The sequence below is a fragment of the Pinus tabuliformis genome, chromosome 3_2, assembly GCF_031772625.1.
Source record: "Pinus tabuliformis cultivar Carrire ecotype Pingquan chromosome 3_2, CPIR1, whole genome shotgun sequence".
NCBI lineage: Eukaryota > Viridiplantae > Streptophyta > Pinopsida > Pinales > Pinaceae > Pinus > Pinus tabuliformis.
In genome coordinates this window covers 819,654,203-819,669,498 of record NC_142302.1, presented here as the reverse complement: position 1 = coordinate 819,669,498, position 15,296 = coordinate 819,654,203, and the positions used below count along the sequence as shown (strand labels likewise).

Genomic DNA, 15,296 nt, shown 5'->3' with positions numbered 1-15,296 from the left:
AAAATAACACACAATAAAACAGAGTAATTGTTGTTTTCACCCACCCACCAAAAATTGCTCCACCATTTTCTCCATAGAGACTTGCGCTCTTTTTCTTACCTCTTATTGTCTAACCTCTCTACTCTTCTACCAAAATGAATTTTACGTTCATATTAACTCAACATACAATTTTACATTTAATTCATGACAGAGCAAAATAATTAATGTGATGTTGTTGTTGAGTGTGTTCAGAAATGCGCAGGGGTTTCTGGAGTGTGGGCAAATGTTGCTGAATGAATGCTTGCCCATATCTGTTTACCAAAGTACATAACTTCTTTAAATGCCTTTGTTGAGTTTCTGAATGGTTCATGTCTGGCTTCAGTCCTTCTATCTTCAAGTAGAGACGCAACCTACAAAAGTACGTCTGACAGGTATGGCTGTCGTTAGGCTATTTATTGCGGTGGTTGGGATTATTATTTCCAACACTCCCCCTTAATCAAAATTACCACCATTGACAATTCCCAAACAATTTCTAAGATAAACAAAACTTTCACCTGCCAATGGCTTTGTGAAGATATCAGCGAATTGTTCCTGTGACCTGCAGTGCTGCAACACAATTTCATCATTGTTAATCAGCTCTCTAATAAAATGGTATTTAGCATCAATATGCTTGGTCCTTTTGTGGAAGACATAATTCTTTGACAATGCAATTGCTGAGGTATTGTCGCAAAAAATAGTTGTCGCGCCCTCTTGGTCATGACGAAGATCCCTCAACATCCTTCTCATCCAAACTTCCTGACACACTGCTGCTATTGCTGCGACATATTCAGCTTCTGCTGTTCACAGTGACAATATTGGCTGCTTCTTGGAGGCCCATGAAATGGCTCCGGAACCCAAAAGAAAAACATATCCTGACGTGCTCTTTCTGCCATCGACATTGCCTACCCAATCATTGTCAGTGTAACCAACCAACGTGAAATCACTTGTTGTTGTGTACAAAATGCCATACTGTTTTGTCCCATTGACATACCTTAGAATCCTTTTCATTGCTTGTCAATGTGTCTCCTTGGGTGTTTCCATGAACCTTGACACCAAACTTACTGCATACATTATATTTGGTCTAGTGGTGGTCAAATACATCAGGCTGCCTATCATGATTTTGTATAATGTCGGATTGACATTGCTGCTGCAATCTTCTTTACTCAACTTCAACCCTATGACAGCTGGAGTTGGTGCGGACTCGCTGTTCTGCATTTTAAACCTCTCCAAAATTTCTGCAACATACTTTTCTTGAGAGATAAAAAAGTCATTTTCTGTTTGCTTCACTTCTATGCCCAAAAAATATCTTAGCAATCCCAAGTCAGTCATTTCAAACTCGCTCTTCATGACTTGTTTGAAATCAGCGATGAGAAAATCATCATTGCCTGTAAAAATCAAATCATCTACATATAAGACGACAATGAGAATTTTACCTTCACTCTCTTTGATGTAGAGAGTAGGCTCACCGTCACATTTGTCAAAACCATTATCCAACAAGTAAGCATCTATCTTGTTGTACCATGCACGCGATGCTTGCTTCAACCCATAAAGAGCTCTCTTTAACCGATATACTTTGTCTTCTTGTCCTTCAATCTCATAACCAGGCGGTTGCGCGACATACATTTCCTCTTTCAGCACTCCATTCAAGAACGTTGACTTCACGTCCATCTGATACATTGTCCATTTACGCTGGGCGGCAATCACCACAACTGAGTGCACTGTCTCCATCCGTGCGACTAGCACGAAAATCTCTACGTAATCTCTTCCATGCTGCTGCTTGTATCCTTTGTCAACTAGTCTTTGTTTGTGCCTTTCAATCTTTCCCTTAATGTTGCTTTTGGTCTTGTAGACCCACTTTATTCCAATAAAATGTTTTCCTTTCGGAAGGCTCACTAACTCCCATGTGTCATTCCTTTCTATTGTTTCTATTTCTTCCTCCACTGCCGCAACCCATTTTTCTTCTTTGACTGCATCTTCAAAGTGGATTGGGTCATCTACATGACAAAATAATGCAAATAAGGAATTCTGACCTGCGCTACTATCAACTTCATCTTGCTCATAAATTTCATTTAAATTTCTGAATTTTGGCCTTCTTGTGCTTGCTAAAGATGGGCTTGATATGTCACTTGGTGTCACGCTTCGCGGTGTGCTTGGACTTGCTTGGCTGTGCGAAACTGTCCTATTTTTTGATGGCGTTTCTTGCTGCCTACTTTGCTGCGCTTGAATAGGAGTAGAGGGAGTCGTTGAGGAATTACTTTTTGTTGTTAATTCCTCTCTGTCCTCATGTGGTATGCATGCTTTGACATTGACTGTCTTTTCTAAACTTCCATCCCATGCTTCCTCTTCAGTGAACTGCACATCTTTGCTAATTATGAATTTCTTGGTTAATGGATTGCAGAGTTTGTATGCCTTGGATTCATCACTGTATCCAACAAATATGCATTTCTCCCCCTTGCGGTATAACTTTTTTCTCAACTCATCTAGGACATGTGCATAAGCCACACATCCAAAAACTCTCATGTGAGTGACACTATGCCTTCTTCCACTCCATGCCTCTTTGGGAACAATATTTTGGATGCTTTTGGTTGGACATCTATTCAAGATATACGCTGCAGAAGTTACAGCTTCAACCCAATAATGATTTGGCAAATGCTTTGCCTTCAACATACTCCTTGCCATCTCCATAATGGTCCTATTCTTCCTTTCTGCCACACCATTTTGCTGTGGTGTATATCTTATTGTAAATTGCTTGTGAATTCGATGCTCCCTGCAAAATTGAAGGAAATCATTTGAGATGTATTCTCCACCTCTGTCAGTCCTAACGACTCTGATGTAGTGTCCACTTTTCTTTTCAACAAGCCTTGTATTGGCGAAGGTTCTCAAACACTTCACTTTTCTGTTTTAGGAGAAAGACCCATGTCTTCCTTGTGTAGTCATCTATGAAGGTCAGTACATAGTGACTGCCACCAATTGATGGTGTCTGCATTAGTCCACATAACTCTGAGTGGACAATCTCCAAAGGTGCCATTGCCCTCACTGACTTTCCTACTAGAAATGTCTCTCTATGTTGCTTGCCCAAGATACATCCTTCACATATGTTGTCTAGTTTTTCTATGAGTGGTAAACCCTTCACCATGCCTTTCCTATGTAGCAAATTCAAACCTCCAAAGTTGAGATGTCCAAATCTCAAGTGCCATAACCATTTTTCATATTTTACCTCTGCTTGAAAGTTTACTTGTGTGACAACTACCTTTTTTCTTCCATCTTCTTGTGAGTTCATAGATAGTTGTGCTTGTGCACTTTCTTTCTGCAAATCTGATATTATTTTTAGGGGAAACATTCTATTGTTTGTCATCTGAACCTTTGCAATCAACTGTCTGGTTGGAGGCCTATCCAAAATTATGCACACACCATTTTTGACGAAGACATTGTAGCCTTGCTGCATGAGCTATCCAACGCTCATGATATTATGTTTCAAACCGGGGACAGTAAACATCAGAGATGTATTTTTTCGCCCCTTTCTTTGTTAGGATCTTAACTCTACCTTTTCCCATGACAGAGACTTTGCTATCAGTCCCTAATGTCACTTCAGATTTCACACTTTCATCTAGATCAGAAAACATTTCTATGTTTCCTGACATGTGGTTGCTACACCCTAAATCTAGATACCATATATCACTCTGTTTTTCTTGTGCTACATTACAAGCTAAAAACATGCTATCATGGTTCTGATTTTCTCTTGTGAAATTTACACTTGGTTTGTTACTAATATCATATTGCTTATTTTTACATTCATTTTCATAATGACCATACTTCTTACAGTAATGAAATTGAACCTCTGACCTTGTGCTTGATTTTGGCTTGGGCCTTGACTTGGATTTTGATTGCTGCCTCTTCCATTTCAGCTTGAAGGGCTACTTCTTCCACCTCTGTGTGGGCTTCTTCCTCTTCCTTTGGCATATGATCTTCCTCTGCCTCGACCTTGACCAAATGATACTTGTGTCTTGAAGGCATGCTCCAATGAGGAGCTTGTTGCTCTATTCTGTCTATGTTCATGAGAAATCAGTGATACATTAAGCTCATCCACTGAGAACTGTGAGATATCCTTTGTCTCTTCTATGGCCACAACGATGGCCTAAAACCTTGGTGGCAAACTTTTCAAAACTTTCTCAACTATTTTTCTTTCCTCAAGTGTCTCACCATGAGCCCTGATTTGAGTAACCAGCCCACTAACATGTGTAAAAAAACGAGTCTATATTATCAAACTCTTTCATACAAAGTGTTTCAAAATCTCTCCTCAACATTTGCAGCGTTGTTGTTTTGACTTTTGCCATGCCTTGGTAGGCTATTTGGAGGGTGTCCCATGCTTGCTTGGACTTCGTTGCTACTACAACCTTTGGGAAAATACTTCCATGAACTGCTTGGAAAATATAAAATAGGGCTTTTGAATCCTTCTTCCTGTTGTCCCTTAACACATCTCTTGCTTGTTGAGATAAAGCATTGTATTTTGCTACATCTGTTGGTTCTTTAAAACCATTCTCCACCAAATCCCAAATATCTTGAGAAGAAAACAGGGCCTTCATTGTAATAGCCCAATAATCATAATTTTTGCCATTAAATTGAGGTATTTGAGGATTAGTCAAACTTGTGCTTGATGTTGCCATTTCTGAGGGTAAAAAACTTTCTACCTACTGGTAAATATGATAAAAAGCAATGCGCGCTACACTTAACAGAGTTTAACCTATTCTGATGCCATGTTAAAAATATTTAGGAAATTTAATTTTCCTTTTCGCGTAGGGGAGAGGTAAAGAGTGATGACTTTTGTGAAGATGCTTTCCTGAAACTAGGTTCGCGCACTGCGAAGCTGATTTCGCGGACCTACGACCTACCTTCGCTCACCGCTAAGCTATTTCACAGACTTGGATTTCGTGCACAGCGCAACTATTTCAGACTTATGAACAATATTTACTCACGGCAAAAATGAAGAAGTAGGTTTTGAAGCAACACAATAAAAACTTGGTATTGAATTCTAAAACATGAAATACATTTACATGAGACTACCGCTCATTCATTAAGTAAAATAAAAGTTACAGTGATTTAAACTTACGCAGAATAACACACAATAAAACATAGTAACTGTTGTTTTCACGCGCCCACCAAAAATTACTCCACCATTTTCTCCACAGAGACTTGCCCTCTTTTTCTCATCTCTTACTCTCTAACCTCCCTACTCTTCTACCAAAATGAATTTTACATTCATATTTAACTCAACATACAATTTTACATTTACTTCATGACAGAGCAAAATAATTAATGTGATGTTGTTAAATGCGCAGGTCTTTCTGGAGTGTGGGCAAAGGTTGCCGAATGAATGCTTTCCCATATCTGTTTACCAAAGTACATAACTTCTTTAAATCCCTTTTCTGAGTTTCTGAATGGTTCGTGTCTGGCTTCAGCCCTTCTATCTTCACGCAGAGATGCAACCTACAAAAATACGTCTCACAGATATGGCTGCTGCCACGCTGTTTATTGCGGTAGTTGGGATTATTATTTCCAACATATGTTTTAGTACAAAGGCATATCTTAGGTTTTAAATGGTTTGACTTGTGATGTATTAAAATATTAAAAATACATTTTTGAAAAACGTATGTAGAAAGTATTTTAAAATATTAAAAATGAATTTTTGAAACAAGTATGTAGAAAGCCTTTCGCTGAATTCAAATAAAGAGTTGTAGCTTCCATATGCGAATGTATTTTTTGCTTGTATTTGTGAAAGAAATCCCTCTCCCTCAACTTGCATATGTGCTACTAAAATTATTTGTTTTCACCGTTAACCAGACTTCGTATTGGAGATTTTTCTTGCTTTTGGTGCATCTGTTTACTATTTCATTATGATATAAAATGTATGTTTGTTAATTCACATTTTCGTTTTGATCGTAGGATCGATGAATTTGACGATGCCGCCTTTGACACCGTTACATTCGAGACGCTCGAGAAAGATTTTGAAAAAGAAAAAGACATCAAGAAAAATGGTTATATTGTTGGGAAGCGTCGTCGGTTCAAAAGTTCTATTTGTCATGTTGTGCGGGGTGTAAGGTCGATATGTTAGGCAATGGAAAGCCTCTGTTAGAACAGGTAATTATCAACTATTGCACTATAGCTTCCTTGCTGAATTGAGCTATATTTTATTTTATTTATTTGTAACTTTGTCAGATTAAATTGTTGTGATGAAAATTGTTGTTGTGATACTTTGTGCAGATAATAATATAGATGCAAGGAGAACTTTCGGGGAAGTGTATTTTGGTTACAAGGTTCTCAGAAATTCGACTGGAAATTTTGATCGGAGCAACATGCTTGGCAAAGGAGGATTCGGACAAGTTTACAAGGTATAATAATATTCGTGGTTTTGATGGTTTTGTTCAATTATGTGGTACCTTTGCAGTGTAATTGTAATGATTTTGATGATCGCAGGGAAGGCTTCCGGATGGGAGGTATGTTGCCGTTAAGAAACTGAATGGAAAGCACACTACTCAAGCTGCTGAGGAATTTCTAACGGAAGTGAAGCTCATCAGTAGTGTCCGTCATCGTAATCTTGTTTGTTTACTCGGATGTTGCAAGCGGGGACAAATGCTTGCTGGTTTATGAATTTATGTCAAATAACAGTCTTGAAAAACATTTGTTCAGTAGGTTGTTCTTACTAGTGCCAACGTTTTCACAATTCATGTTGTTTTCAGAAATTATGTGACTCAACCTGAAGCTTTAGAATACTATTGTTGGAGGTCCGCAGGCGAGAGAAGAAATCCTTTGAGGTGGGAAAACTGTTTAAACATTATAGTGGACACAGCATGAGGCCTTGCATACCTGCAAGGGGAATGCAACGTTCGCATTATACACAGAAACATCAAATGTGCAAATATACTTCTGGATGACAGCCTTCATCCCAAAATTGCAGATTTTGGATTGGCTAGATTTTTCCCAGAAAGCCAAACACATGTTTCTACAAGAGTCGGAGGAACAATGTAAGTTCAGCAATTCATCTATTAGTTGTTTTCAGCCAATCTTTGTAACTATCAAATCCAGATATTAATTCGTGGCTTTCATGAATTTGGTGTAACGCAGAGGCTACACTGCACCCGAATATGCCGTTCATGGGCAATTAACGAAAAAAGCTGACATTTATAGTTATGGGATCGTGGTTCTTAAGATCGTGAGTGGGAGAAAGTGCGTGGATGCTAGACTGCCCGCCCCTATGGGTAAGTCTAATGAAGATAAGTTCCATTTTGATAATTAAATCAAGAAAATCTTTTGTTAAGCCAGTGTGCCATGAAATGTTCAATGATATAATTGCTTCTATAGTGGTCCTCCTGATGATTGACGGACGACCCAATCTAAAACCTGTTAATTACATGGCCGAACGCGTCTTTCATTTTTTTGGATGAACCTGTCTCGTAATTTTCCAGGGGGCTAGTCGTCACCCACTTGTTATAATTGTTGAAATTATAATTTCAACTGCAGTGAACAGTTGAACGATGGCAATTACTTTAATTAAAAAAAAAAGGCCACCGCCATTACTGTCTTTTCACCCTTTAATTGTTTTTTGTGTTCCCAAAGGAGGAAGATCAGATCCACCGCTATGCCATTACTTCTAAACAACCGCATTAAAGAGAAGAATGGCCGAAAGTGAAAAGAATCAGCCTCGAGCCGACCGCGGCATTTATCAGCTATGGGTTTCCACACAACCGACTCAAGAAGCACAACAGAATGTCAGAAAGATCAGATTTCGTTCATTATGAGCAGCAGCTTGCAGCAGAGACTCTGCCAGAGAGTTGAAGCGATTGATGGACTGTTATAACCCCTATTACACTATATATGTGTAGACACATCAGTGCAAATGATATAGAGAGCAGAGGAGAGCACGCAGCAGCGTGAAGAAAAATGCTTCCAGAATAGTGAACCACACAGGAGTGCAGATTTGAATGTAATTTGGTTTGTGATTGTTTGATGTGAGAGATGGTAGAAACGCAGCAGCACAATTTTTGTTGTTTGCATCTGAAATGCAAATGAGGCACAGTAGCAATGCGATTTTAATCAATGAAGGGGAGCATGTAGCAGGGTGAAGTTTTGGTTATTGTCCATTGTGAAAACAACAGGAAGGGAATGCACAGTAGCGTAAGTGAACTGTAATGCAAAGAAAACACAACAGCGTGAAATCTTTGTAGTTGTTCTATTGAGGAAACAAAAGGCAATACGCTGCAGCGCGTATGTGCTAAATGAATGTAAGACACAGATTGAAGTGCCTCTGAAGAAGGCATGTTGGAGAATCCCTCTATTAGAAGGAGGATGCTATTTGTGTGGAACTGAAGCGTTCCTTGGTGAATCCCTCTGTTAAGAGGAAGATGTTTTGTAATAGCAATTGTGAAAATCCCTCTATGTGAGGAAGACGAATTTGTATCAGTTGGTTTATTGTTTATAAATAGAAGTTTTTTTTATGTGTTGCTAAAACACCGTAATCAGAAAATATTTTTTTTGTTAAGAGACGTCAAAACATAGTGTTGCTGAAACACTGCATTCAGCAATTGACAAAATTGCGTTGCTGAAACACCGTATTCCGCAAACGATTTTTTTCTGTTGTGTTAAAACAGAGTATTGTTATGTTTTGTTCAATTTTGTTTGGAATTATCAGAAATTCCCAACATGGTATCAGAGCTTATCCAGGCTCTTTGAAGGCGTCAAAGAAGCTGAAGGAAGGTTTCTTGTTGCAGCAGCTTCTCCAGCAAACTAAAGACTCAGTGAAAAATTCAAGGTATTCCTCAAGCCAGTTATTTAAATAACTAAATGGATATTTGAAGTATAGTTAAGAATGGCGAGGTCAAAGAAGAAAGTCACCAATCCTCTTAAAAATGTGTTTCCCTCTACTACTAAAATAGAAGACAATCAACTTGAAAACATTCTATTTGAGGGTTCAAGGTTCAATGGGAACTTTTATATATGGGAAGTAAAACTGAGGACTTTCTTACAGTCTCAGGGGATTGAAATCTGGGAATCAGTGATTGACGATAGTAGGAAGGATAGAGAATCCAAGGAGTACAATGCAAAAGCAGCAAAGATAATCTTGGATGGGCTGCCTGATTCTGTAAAGAAGAATCTAGGAAAATATTCATCAGCAAAGGATATATGGGATAGACTTCATGACCTTCACGCAAAGGGAGCACTGTCCATGACCATTAGTCAAGAAGGAAATTCTGAACCCATCATAGAAGTTGAAAATGAGAAGGTTGACCTCATCAAGCTTCAAGTGCAAGAAAGGGATGAAGAGCTCGCCAAGCTTAAGAAGGAACTTGATCAAAGCAAAAAGAAGCATCATGAAGAAGTCATATCCATGACAAATCAATTGAATAAAGCAAAGAAGCAGGAAGATACCTTGTCAAGTCAACTTGAACAAAGGCACAAGAGAGTGAACAAACTGGTAGAAGAGATTGGACAGTACAAGGTAGAGGTCTCCTCCCTTAAGTCTGAATTACAAGAAGCTAGGAAGCAGGCACAAGGAGCTGAAAAGAAAATGGAGAGCAGTCAAGCAAAGAATGAAGAAATCTCCAAAATGAAGTCAGATATTATTTCCCTTAAAATAGTAGCAGCTGAAGCTACTCGTAGCAAGGAAGAAACTGAGGAAAAACTTACAAAGAAGAATAATGAGTGTGAAAGATTGGAAGAAGAGATTGTCCTCCTCGAGAAAAAGGTTGAAGGGATGAACAAAATCATGAAGATCTCTCAAGCCTTGGATGACATGCTCAGCTATCACAGATCTCCATCTGATAAATCAGGACTCGGGTATGTAGGTGAACCCTCAAACAAGAATGAAAATTCTTTAAGCAAAGGAGATGTGAAGAAGGCAGAAAGAAATTGTGAGGCTCCTAGTTCCAGCAAAGGCAAGGAGAAAAATCAAGGCTACAATAGAAGAAATCCTACTACAAGTAGAAAACCAGCTCCAAGAAGAAATGTAGATGATGTCAAAGAGGCAAGAGGCAATGGTTATCATCAAAGGATCTCAAGGCAGAAAAGCTTCAGAAGTACATTAAGGAAACCACCATCTACCAGGTACCAAAGTTCATTTTTTGGTTATTGTTATTCTTGTTCAAACTTTGGTCATATGGCAAAAGACTGTGTAGCATTTCATAGAAATAGATGTTATGGTCTCTGACAACCTCCAAGAAACAATTTTACAGGAGGAAATCATGAAATCTTATTCATGAACAATGTAGATTGTTTCAAGTGTCATAACGTTGGGCATATGGCACGTGATTGTAACTTAACATGGGCTCTTACACAAGCTAGACCCATGTAAAAGAAAAAAGTTACACAAGTATGGAGAAGGAAGGAAATACAGTCCGAAAGTCCTTCGAGCTCCCTAGCCAATCTAAGTTTCTTTTGAGAAGATTTTGCCAAAAGAAGATGATGCATACACTTAGGGGGAGCCTGTAATTTTTTATCATTATTGCTGAATTATATTAATAGTTATTCTTTGATGAAGATATTCTTATAGGGGAAAGATATGAAATTAAATCTGCCATAAAAGCAGAGAAGAAAAGGTTGCAGGATAGCTTGGAGATGCAAAGATTGTCTTGCCTGAGACAGAGAGAAAGAGGATATTACATGATTGGAGTGCCTGAACACAGCAGTGAAAGCGATGAAAGGAAGTTGATACGAATAGGCAGAAAAGTTTAGAGTTTTTAAGGAAACGTTTGGGTATGACTGATAACCCAACAGTTGGGAGTGTTGAAATTATAATTTCAACTGCAGTGAACAGTTGAACAGCAGCAGCTACTTTAATTAAAAAAGGGCCACCTCCATTACTGTCTTTTCACCCTTTAATTGTTTTTGTGTTCCCGAAGGAGGAAGATCAAATCCACCGCTATGCCATTACTTCTAAACTACCGCATTAAAGAGCAGAATGGTCGAAAGTGAAAAGAACTAGCCTCGAGCCGGCCGCAGCATTTATCAGCTATGGCTTTCCACACAACCGACTCAAAAAGCACAGCAGAATGTCAGAAAGATCAAATTTCGTTCATTATGAGCAGCAAATTGCAACAAAGACTCTGTCAGAGAGTTGAAGCGGTTGATGGACTGTTATGACCCCTATTGCACTATATATGGGTAGACACAGCGGTGTAAATAATATAGAGAGCAGAGGAGAGCACGCAGCAGCGTGAAGAAAAATGCTTCCAGAATAGTGAACCGCACAGCAGTGCAGATTTGAATGTAATTTGTTTTGTGATTGTTTGCTGTGAGAGAGGGTAGAAACACAACAGCACAATTTTTGTTGTTTGCATCTGAAATGCAAGTGAGGCACAGTAGCAGTGCGATTTTAATCAATGAAGGGGAGCACGCAGCAGCGTGAAGTTTTGGTTATTGTCCATTGTGAAAACAACAGGAAGGGAATGCACAGTAGCGCAAGTGAAATGTAATGCAAAGAAAACACAACAACGTGAAATCTTTGCAGTTGTTCTGTTGAGAAAACAAAAGGCAATATGCTGCAGCGCGTATGTGCTAAATGAATGTAAGACACAGATTTTAGTGCCTCTAAAGAAGGCATGTTGGAGAATCCCTCTGTTAGAAGGAGGATGCTATTTGTGTGGAACTGAAGCGTTCCTTGGTGAATCCCTCTGTTAAGAGGAAGATGCTCTTCAGCATAAATTGGTGAATCCCTCTGTTAAGAGGAAGATGTTTTGTAATAGCAATTGTGAAAATCCCTCTATGTGAGGAAGACGAATTTGTATCAGTTGGTTTACTGTTTATAAATAAAAGTTTTTTTTGTGTGTTGCTGGAACACCGTAATCATAAAATATTTTTTTTGTTATGAGACATCAAAACGGAGTGTCGCTGAAACACTGCATTCAGCAATTGACGAAACTGCGTTGCTGAAACACCGTATTCCGCAAACGATTTTTTATTTTTATTTTTTTCCGCTGTGTTAAAACAGAGTAATGTTATGTTTTGTTCAATTTTGTTTGGAATTATCATAAATTCCCAACAATAATGCACCTTGCTTACTCGAATAAATGTTTGCGTTTATTTGTAGTGAATTAGAACGCTGTATCCCACCACACTTCATAATAATAATAATAATCACAAGAATGTCTCCAAATGCTAGGGGTTTCAACTTTCATGTTTTGGTGAAGGGTGCACATCAGGTTATGAAAAAGCAAAGGAAGAAACCCCAATTAAAAGATAAAACCCTTTCGTAACACAGAAAAGGACAATGTTCAAGGCCTATGAGCTTATCACCGAGCTCGAAGGTAGTGGCGTTGACCCAGTGGTTGTAGAGCTTGGCAATCCCGGTGGGAATAGTCCATCCTCAGCTTCTGCCCAAGTCGTAGGTCAATGTGGCCATGCTGTGAAGAACAGTCAGAGCCAGACATGTCCCCAAACTTACAAGAATTTGTCTTTTCAATAAAATATAATTATCTTCGCTTTGGATATCATACCATCCCACGGTTAAAATGGGAAAAAAAAAAAACAAAAAACAAAAAATTAAATACATAAAGGCTGCAAGTAGTTCCATCACTATTAAGACTGGGGGAAAATGGGGAAAATGCTGTGAATAAGATTTCATCAACTTAAAAAGACATGGGGAAAATGGGGAAAATGTTGTGAATAAGATTTCATCAACTTAAAACTTAATTGTACCTACGTCAACCCTTGAGAGGTGACAACAAATGCAGGTGTTAACTTCCCAAAAAGTTGGCTATAATGCTCTAGGAAAATGTATATATTTACTTTACCATGGTTAAACTGAATGTGACATCATTAAACTGTTTCAGAATTTAATAATATTTGATTATTTCCTTAATATGATAAGCAAATGTTTTCTTGAAAGAGGTTAGCAACTTCTGGGTGGAAGTTGGAAAAACGGTTGCCCCTGACTGTAAAGATTTCCAGGGAAAATGGGGGAGTTAGTCTGCGCTGTAGAGGACAGGCAAAGGACACAAAAAAAAAAATACAGAAGGCTAAGTCTGGTGAGGACCAGATAGCCATGCATTTGGTGCAAGATTTTTGCTGTGGACAGAGGGTCCTGCAAGAGAGCAGGGGGGAGATTTCAGGTCCCAAGGGACGAATCTCAAGGCTGGGTGGCAATTTAGAAGCAGGAGATAAGTAACAGCTCAACTTCTGGACTGTTCTGTGAGATAGAACAGAACGAGAACCAAGGCGAATAGTTCGGCCGAAGCGGTCAGCAAGGCAGAGCATAACCAGAACCAAGGTGAATAGTTCGGCTGAAGTAGCAAATTAGCATTATCGGAACAGGAACTGAAAAACTTTAACGGTGATGTAAGAACGAGTTTGTTTTATTAGCAGTGATTATAGCCAAAATTTTATGCAGAATGAACTTCTAGGAAATTATACAGGTCGATAGCAAAAAAAAAAAAAAAAACTGGCCTCTGTGTTAATTAAGTTCTGTACCTCTGTATTAATTAAGTTCTGTAGCCAAAATTTACATAGAATTAACTATTAATATAATATGTGGAATAAGACCGAAGACCTGGTGGAACAGAGAAACAGGACAAGAATGGTGGACCATATGGTAGGGTTTCACCTGGCTCCGAATCCCAAACACAGAAGACTAGCCGAAAACCTAACCAAATTCATATATGATGCAACTTGAACATAGTATCTTTTACCGTGATAAAACATTAACATGGAAGCAGAACATTATGAGAGCCAACCCCGGAAGGGAATCGGCCAGCAATGAAATCAATGAAACTGTATATATATCATTATACAAATTTAAAAAAAAAAAACCAACTGCTAAATAATAATAACCGGCCACAGTGCATAATCAAATGCGTTTTAGGTGGTCATTCAGACAAAGGACACCACCGTAATGTAACGGTTAAACACAAGAGTATTGCAAGAAGCGTGTTCACGGCAACTAAACATATAATGGATTCTCTGGAATATCATAGCGTTAAAACCCTCCGAGGGGATTAAAACCCTTAAAAATTTCCGCATGCATGAATAACTATCCATAAAACGAGGGAAACGTAAAATATAAGACAACGTTAAACAGTAGGCATGTAATACCATGGAATAGAAGTGCGTAGCTTGCGCCAAATGTTTCCCTTAAAAGTTTGCTTATCATAAGAACAGATGGCCATTGGCAGAAGTTATCACATTGAAAAAGAAATGAAGAGCGTAAACGAGCCGATATGACTATGGAAGATTCATCGTAAACATCACTGTACTCAAATAAGTATATCATATAACTGTCCGGTGGATACATGACAAAAGTGATGAAACTAATAACCATTATAGTAACAATAAATTACAGTGAACGGCTCCATTTATCATACCCAAAATGGAAACCCTTCCAATATTGGTTACATAAAACAGCCTAGTACCCACAGCTAGAATAATGGTATGAACCAAGTAATGGTACACAACTCTGGCGACAAATGCTGATTAAATCTATACAAAAAGAAAATGATAACCCTTCGCATAAACATGGAGGCATGGCTCCCAACTTCTACAGCTTAGGACTGTCAACCCTGTCACCCTGTTTTTCATCGAGACTGTAAGGTATCGGATAACCGAGCCAGACCGCTCGATAAAAAAGTCTTGCGAGGCTAAGTGAAATTACTTAAAAGGCTGGCATTTGAGAACGAAGCTCTTACCCGGGAATCATAGGCCGAGGAAGTGAATAAGGAATTTCCTACAACGCCTTCACGAATAGGATTGAACCCTGAAAAGAAATCCTGCAAACATTAAACATTGGTTGTCAGTTGCATACAAGAAATCGGGCGGAAGTAAATCAAAGACAAAGCAAACCATAGCAACGAAATAACCTAAAATTTCAGGGCAGAGTATTACCCTTTTTATTTCTCCATGTGATAAGGGCACCATGAGTCTGAACCACGAGCTTCTGAAATCTGGAGTGACGAAGGAGTCGGTCTGCAAGGAAGCTATGGAAAGGGAGCAGAACCAACGCCGAACGGGAAGTGGGAAGACAACTATACAACTGAAAAGAGGAAAGATCAAACCCGGTAGCAAACCGCCTGCGGAAATATTATCCTGTACAACCTCCTTCAATGCAGCGAAAAGCTCAAAAAGATCAACTGCGGGAGGGAGAACCTGCTTGTGCCACGTAAGGGGCCGAGCAGGACAGAAATCAATCACCATACATCAAAGTACCAAACCCAGTGTACAATGTAACCTGTAGGAATTAAATGGCCTGCCAAGTGTAACATAATCAGCGGTAGATATCCAATGCATTCGGTGCGAGGATC

The 15,296-nt window shown here is 38.9% G+C and overlaps 1 long non-coding RNA gene across 1 annotated transcript; it reads right to left on the bottom strand.

The window, feature by feature from the left end:
- Window positions 1-14,219: 14,219 nt before the first annotated feature.
- LOC149183180 (uncharacterized) lies at window positions 14,220-15,048 on the bottom strand. The gene is made up of 3 exons (XR_016257672.1): window positions 14,881-15,048; window positions 14,685-14,765; window positions 14,220-14,566 (listed from the first exon to the last, which is right to left on the bottom strand). It is a non-coding gene; the product is annotated as an uncharacterized LOC149183180 (long non-coding RNA).
- Window positions 15,049-15,296: the final 248 nt, after the last annotated feature.